We start from the raw sequence: 8,430 nt of genomic DNA on the forward strand, positions 1-8,430 counted from the left end.
TTTAAGGCAGCTTGTACATCGACCGTTTCTAATCGATTAGACATCGAAATTCCGTTTTTCCAACTCGCTTTTGTATACGATGGTATTTAGTATTTAAGGCAGCTTGTACATCGACCGTTTCTAATCGATTAGACATCGAAATTCCGTTTTTCCAACTCGCTTTTGTATACGATGGTATTTAGTATTTAAGGCAGCTTGTACATCGACCGTTTCTAATCGATTAGACATCGAAATTCCGTTTTTCCAACTCGCTTTTGTATACGATGATATTTAGTATTTAAGGCAGCTTGTACATCGACCGTTTCTAATCGATTAGACATCGAAAGTCCGTTTTTCCAACTCGCTTTTGTATTCGATGATATTTAGTATTTAAGGCAGCTTGTACATCGACCGTTTCTAATCGATTAGACATCGAAATTCCGTTTTTCCAACTCGCTTTTGTATACGATGGTATTTAGTATTTAAGGCAGCTTGTACATCGACCGTTTCTAATCGATTAGACATCGAAATTCCGTTTTTCCAACTCGCTTTTGTATACGATGGTATTTAGTATTTAAGGCAGCTTGTACATCGACCGTTTCTAATCGATTAGACATCGAAATTCCGTTTTTCCAACTCGCTTTTGTATACGATGATATTTAGTATTTAAGGCAGCTTGTACATCGACCGTTTCTAATCGATTAGACATCGAAAGTCCGTTTTTCCAACTCGCTTTTGTATTCGATGATATTTAGTATTTAAGGCAGCTTGTACATCGACCGTTTCTAATCGATTAGACATCGAAATTCCGTTTTTCCAACTCGCTTTTGTATACGATGGTATTTAGTATTTAAGGCAGCTTGTACATCGACCGTTTCTAATCGATTAGACATCGAAATTCCGTTTTTCCAACTCGCTTTTGTATTCGATGATATTTAGTATTTAAGGCAGCTTGTACATCGACCGTTTCTAATCGATTAGACATCGAAATTCCGTTTTTCCAACTCGCTTTTGTATACGATGGTATTTAGTATTTAAGGCAGCTTGTACATCGACCGTTTCTAATCGATTAGACATCGAAAGTCCGTTTTTCCAACTCGCTTTTGTATTCGATGATATTTAGTATTTAAGGCAGCTTGTACATCGACCGTTTCTAATCGATTAGACATCGAAATTCCGTTTTTCCAACTCGCTTTTGTATACGATGGTATTTAGTATTTAAGGCAGCTTGTACATCGACCGTTTCTAATCGATTAGACATCGAAATTCCGTTTTTCCAACTCGCTTTTGTATACGATGGTATTTAGTATTTAAGGCAGCTTGTACATCGACCGTTTCTAATCGATTAGACATCGAAATTCCGTTTTTCCAACTCGCTTTTGTATACGATGATATTTAGTATTTAAGGCAGCTTGTACATCGACCGTTTCTAATCGATTAGACATCGAAAGTCCGTTTTTCCAACTCGCTTTTGTATTCGATGATATTTAGTATTTAAGGCAGCTTGTACATCGACCGTTTCTAATCGATTAGACATCGAAATTCCGTTTTTCCAACTCGCTTTTGTATACGATGGTATTTAGTATTTAAGGCAGCTTGTACATCGACCGTTTCTAATCGATTAGACATCGAAATTCCGTTTTTCCAACTCGCTTTTGTATACGATGGTATTTAGTATTTAAGGCAGCTTGTACATCGACCGTTTCTAATCGATTAGACATCGAAATTCCGTTTTTCCAACTCGCTTTTGTATACGATGATATTTAGTATTTAAGGCAGCTTGTACATCGACCGTTTCTATTCGATTAGACATCGAAAGTCCGTTTTTCCAACTCGCTTTTGTATTCGATGATATTTAGTATTTAAGGCAGCTTGTACATCGACCGTTTCTAATCGATTAGACATCGAAATTCCGTTTTTCCAACTCGCTTTTGTATACGATGATATTTAGTATTTAAGGCAGCTTGTACATCGACCGTTTCTAATCGATTAGACATCGAAATTCCGTTTTTCCAACTCGCTTTTGTATACGATGATATTTAGTATTTAAGGCAGCTTGTACATCGACCGTTTCTAATCGATTAGACATCGAAATTCCGTTTTTCCAACTCGCTTTTGTATACGATGATATTTAGTATTTAAGGCAGCTTGTACATCGACCGTTTCTAATCGATTAGACATCGAAATTCCGTTTTTCCAACTCGCTTTTGTATACGATGATATTTAGTATTTAAGGCAGCTTGTACATCGACCGTTTCTAATCGATTAGACATCGAAATTCCGTTTTTCCAACTCGCTTTTGTATACGATGATATTTAGTATTTAAGGCAGCTTGTACATCGACCGTTTCTAATCGATTAGACATCGAAATTCCGTTTTTCCAACTCGCTTTTGTATACAATGATATTTAGTATTTAAGGCAGCTTGTACATCGACCGTTTCTAATCGATTAGACATCGAAAATTCGTTTTTCCAACTCGCTTTTGTATACGATGGTATTTAGTATTTAAGGCAGCTTGTACATCGACCGTTTCTAATCGATTAGACATCGAAATTCCGTTTTTCCAACTCGCTTTTGTATACGATGATATTTAGTATTTAAGGCAGCTTGTACATCGACCGTTTCTAATCGATTAGACATCGAAATTCCGTTTTTCCAACTCGCTTTTGTATACGATGGTATTTAGTATTTAAGGCAGCTTGTACATCGACCGTTTCTAATCGATTAGACATCGAAATTCCGTTTTTCCAACTCGCTTTTGTATACGATGATATTTAGTATTTAAGGCAGCTTGTACATCGACCGTTTCTAATCGATTAGACATCGAAATTCCGTTTTTCCAACTCGCTTTTGTATACGATGGTATTTAGTATTTAAGGCAGCTTGTACATCGACCGTTTCTAATCGATTAGACATCGAAATTCCGTTTTTCCAACTCGCTTTTGTATACGATGATATTTAGTATTTAAGGCAGCTTGTACATCGACCGTTTCTAATCGATTAGACATCGAAAGTCCGTTTTTCCAACTCGCTTTTGTATTCGATGATATTTAGTATTTAAGGCAGCTTGTACATCGACCGTTTCTAATCGATTAGACATCGAAATTCCGTTTTTCCAACTCGCTTTTGTATACGATGGTATTTAGTATTTAAGGCAGCTTGTACATCGACCGTTTCTAATCGATTAGACATCGAAATTCCGTTTTTCCAACTCGCTTTTGTATACGATGGTATTTAGTATTTAAGGCAGCTTGTACATCGACCGTTTCTAATCGATTAGACATCGAAATTCCGTTTTTCCAACTCGCTTTTGTATACGATGATATTTAGTATTTAAGGCAGCTTGTACATCGACCGTTTCTAATCGATTAGACATCGAAAGTCCGTTTTTCCAACTCGCTTTTGTATTCGATGATATTTAGTATTTAAGGCAGCTTGTACATCGACCGTTTCTAATCGATTAGACATCGAAATTCCGTTTTTCCAACTCGCTTTTGTATACGATGGTATTTAGTATTTAAGGCAGCTTGTACATCGACCGTTTCTAATCGATTAGACATCGAAATTCCGTTTTTCCAACTCGCTTTTGTATACGATGATATTTAGTATTTAAGGCAGCTTGTACATCGACCGTTTCTAATCGATTAGACATCGAAAATCCGTTTTTCCAACTCGCTTTTGTATACGATGGTATTTAGTATTTAAGGCAGCTTGTACATCGACCGTTTCTAATCGATTAGACATCGAAATTCCGTTTTTCCAACTCGCTTTTGTATACGATGATATTTAGTATTTAAGGCAGCTTGTACATCGACCGTTTCTAATCGATTAGACATCGAAATTCCGTTTTTCCAACTCGCTTTTGTATACGATGGTATTTAGTATTTAAGGCAGCTTGTACATCGACCGTTTCTAATCGATTAGACATCGAAATTCCGTTTTTCCAACTCGCTTTTGTATACGATGATATTTAGTATTTAAGGCAGCTTGTACATCGACCGTTTCTAATCGATTAGACATCGAAATTCCGTTTTTCCAACTCGCTTTTGTATACGATGGTATTTAGTATTTAAGGCAGCTTGTACATCGACCGTTTCTAATCGATTAGACATCGAAAGTCCGTTTTTCCAACTCGCTTTTGTATTCGATGATATTTAGTATTTAAGGCAGCTTGTACATCGACCGTTTCTAATCGATTAGACATCGAAATTCCGTTTTTCCAACTCGCTTTTGTATACGATGGTATTTAGTATTTAAGGCAGCTTGTACATCGACCGTTTCTAATCGATTAGACATCGAAATTCCGTTTTTCCAACTCGCTTTTGTATACGATGATATTTAGTATTTAAGGCAGCTTGTACATCGACCGTTTCTAATCGATTAGACATCGAAATTCCGTTTTTCCAACTCGCTTTTGTATACGATGATATTTAGTATTTAAGGCAGCTTGTACATCGACCGTTTCTAATCGATTAGACATCGAAATTCCGTTTTTCCAACTCGCTTTTGTATACGATGGTATTTAGTATTTAAGGCAGCTTTAAGATTTCAACGATTTTTTCAAGTTTCATAAAAAACTGGTCTATAATGGAAATTTGTTGTATGTTGAAATTAATCAATATCAGAGTTCATTATATACATATTGTTTATAGTTCAAGTTTTATTTATAAACAAATATTAAAGATATAATATGGAATCGAATATCGTTGTTTAGCTGCCAAGTTTTATACCAATAAATTTGAACCGTTCGGATTAAAGCTTAAATGAGAAAAACGTGATCCAAAATACGATGAGTTTCTATCAAATATCCAATTTGAACTTGTTTTTTGAAAACGGAAGAAATCTCGAAAAACATACCAGTTGGTTGGAAATCATTTCAATTTTTTTTACAATCCTGTATATAAAATTCGAAATTTTCCAAAATATTTGAGATATAAATGATTTTTTTATATTAATCAATGCACAAATAGTGTATCTAAATGATTAGTCATATTTAGTTCCGTCAGTTCGATATTCATAGGAAATATACAGGGTGAAAGTTGAAGTAAAATGTTTAGTGGGAAATAAAACTTTCAAAATTCATAAAATCTACAGGAATGGAATTGACACGTTGTAATAAATAAAAATCAGAAGAAGAACTTCGATTCTATCATACAAAAAATACGGCAACTTTGTCCTGATTATACAAAGCGAGATATAAAACATTAAAGTTGAAACTTTTGAAACGAAGTTTCTCTTTTGGTTTGAAAATGAACAAAAAATTTTTTCTCGGTTTTCAGGGAATGATTATTACGGTAGAAAATTGAAAAAAATGTATAAAAGTTCGATTTTTAACTAAAATTATAGTTTTGATTCGAAAACTGACATGATTTTTCACGTATCTTCCCAATAGAAGCTAATTTCGATTTTTTTGTATAAAAAAAATTCTGACATTCCTGTATATAAAATTCGATATTTTTCAAAATATTTGAGATACAGATAATTTTTTTATATTAATCAATGCACAAATAGTGTATCTAAATGATTAGTCATATTTAGTTCCTTCAGCTCGACATTTATAGGAAATATACAGGGTGAAAGTTGAAGTAAAATGTTTAATGGGAAATACAACTTTCAAAATTCATAGTATCTACAGGAATGGAATTGTCACGTTGTAATACGCAAAAATCAGAAGAAGAACTTCGATTCTATCATACAAAAAATACGGCAACTTTTTCCTGATTATACAAAGCGAGATATAAAACATTAAAGTTGAAACTTTCGAAAAAAAATATTGTTTCCTCTAATTTTGTTATAATTTTGTATAAAGGTTTTTTTCAATACGGAATTTTCGCGAAAAATATCAATAGCTCGGAAAAATGATTATTATAGGTGGAAAATTGAAGAAAACTCATAAAAATCGAATGATTTTTAAGATTTTTCTGAAAAAATTGATTTTAAAAAGTTTGTTTTCTCTCTTATTCCAATGAAATTTTTTTATACGAGGGGCTCACAAAAAACGACTGCTACGAATCGAAATTCATTCATTGTTACTCGATTTATTTTCAATTTCATTCACGTATACATACTGCGAAACGACCTCAGTTATTTTCCGTTACTATTAATGATGCAACTCCGTTGAAGAGATAAAAATTTTTATATTTATAAATACACTCAATAGCATAAATGAGATATGTCAATACAACACCGAATTTTTCCACGACAGCCTTCCAATTATCAAGATAAAATTAACCTTTAACCTAATTTGTTCGTTCGAAATAAATTTTAAACATTCAAATTGTAACAATAATAAACATCGAAAATGGATTACAAATTGAAAAAAAAAATCAGTTTTGTACGATGCGATTTTTCATTATGAATGAAGACAAAAAACGGGGCGATCCTCATGCCGAGCCGAGCCGAGCTCACGCGAGCCTCGAATCTTTGGTTTTATGCTCGGCTCCGTTCGTTATCCAGTTCGACGATGCTCTAATATCATTTTTACATTTCCAATGGGGGGATTTCGTTTTTTTATATTTAATTTCAATTTTTTTTCATTTTTTTTGTTTTTATTCTATTCAACTCCCCTCAGTTTCATTATTTATATTATGTTTTATTTTCCGTTTTGTATTTTTTCCTATCTGTTTCTATTCAATTTCAATTAATTTTTTTGAATTTTTCCAATTTATTCTTATTTTCGATTATTTTAATCCAATTTTAATTTTTTAATAATTTTCTTTCAATTTTTCTGTTCTTATTTTATCTATTCTTTTATTTTCATGATTTTTCCGATTTATTTCTTTTTTCCCTCAATTTTCTGTTTTTTCCCATTTTATTTCAAATTATGTTTTCATTCTATTTAAACCGAATTCGTATTTTATTGTTTCATTCTTATTTTCCTTTTCTATTCTTTTCTCATTCTATTTCCATTAAAATTTAATCATTTCTTTGAATTTTATCAATTTATTCTTATTTTTGATTGTTTTAATCTAATTTTAAGTTCTCAATCATTTTTTTTTCTATTTTTCTTCTTCGAATTTTCTCTATTTTCATTATTTTCCGATTTATTTCTATTTTTCCCCAATTTTCTGTTTTTTCTCATTTTATTTAAAATTATGCTTTTATTTTATTTAAACTAAATTCGTATTTTATTGTTTTATACTTAGTTCTACTCTTTTCTCATTCTATTTCTATTAGAATTTAATCATTTCTTTGAATTTTCTCGATTTATTCTTATTTTTGATTGTTTTAATCTAATTTTAAGTTTTTGGCCATTTTTTTTCTATTTTTCTTGTTCAAATTTTCTTTATTTTTCCGTTTATTTCTATTTTGCCCCCTTTTTTGCTTTTTCTCATTTTATATCAATTTATATTTTTATTTTATTTAAAGTGAATTCGTATTTTATTGCTTCCTTTTCATTTTTGTTTTATTCTTATTTTCCATTCCTATTTTTTTCTTATTCTATTTCTATAGAATTCCAACAATTTTTTGAATTGTAATCGTTTTATTTGCAGAGTTGTAATTCTGTCTAATTTCTTTTATTTTCATTATTTTTCCGATTTATTTCTATTTTCTCTAATTTTATTTTTCATATTTTCATTCTATTTAAACTGAATTCGTATTTTATTGCTTTCTTTTCATTTCTATTTTTTTCTTATTCTATTTCTACTTAATTTCAATAAATTTTTTGAATTTTCTCGATTTATTCTTATTTTCCACTGTTTTAATCTAATTTGAAGTTTTTAATCATTTTATTTCTATTTTCCTTGTTCTAATTTCTTTTATTTTCATTATTTTTCCGATTTATTTCTATTTTCTTCAATTTTTCTTTTTTTTTTCTTATTTTATTTCAAATTATGTTTTTATTTTATTTAAACTGAATTTTATTATTTCTTTTCATTTTTCATTTCTATTTTTTTCTTATTCTATTTCTATTTAATTTTTTGGATTTTCTCGATTTATTCTTATTTTCCATTGTTTTAATCTAGTTTTAAGTTTTTAATCATTTCATTTCTATTTTTCTTGTTCTAGTTTCTTTTATTTTCATTATTTTTCCGATTTATTTCCATTTTCTCCCAAATTTTTTTTCTTATTTCAAATCAATTTGATTTTCATTTAATTTTTTATTTACGTTTTTATTTTATACTCCTTCTATTTAATTTTTTGTCATCTTTATTCCATTATCATCCAATTTCTATTCAAATTCAATTAATTTTTACCATTTTCCCGATTTATTTCAATTTAATTCAGCAATTTATTAATTTTTTTACATTTTATTCCACATTCTCATTTTATTTTCATTATTCTTTATTCCATTTTTTTTTCCTTATTTTATTTCATTTACAATTTTTATTTTATTCTTATTTTACGTATATTTTTTATATTTTATTGAAGTGGGAAAAGGTTCAATTATAAAATAAAATAAAAAACAAATTAGATTCAAAATATTTATTATATTCATATTAGAACAA

Source organism: Diorhabda carinulata, chromosome X (genome assembly GCF_026250575.1).
Source record: "Diorhabda carinulata isolate Delta chromosome X, icDioCari1.1, whole genome shotgun sequence".
NCBI lineage: Eukaryota > Metazoa > Arthropoda > Insecta > Coleoptera > Chrysomelidae > Diorhabda > Diorhabda carinulata.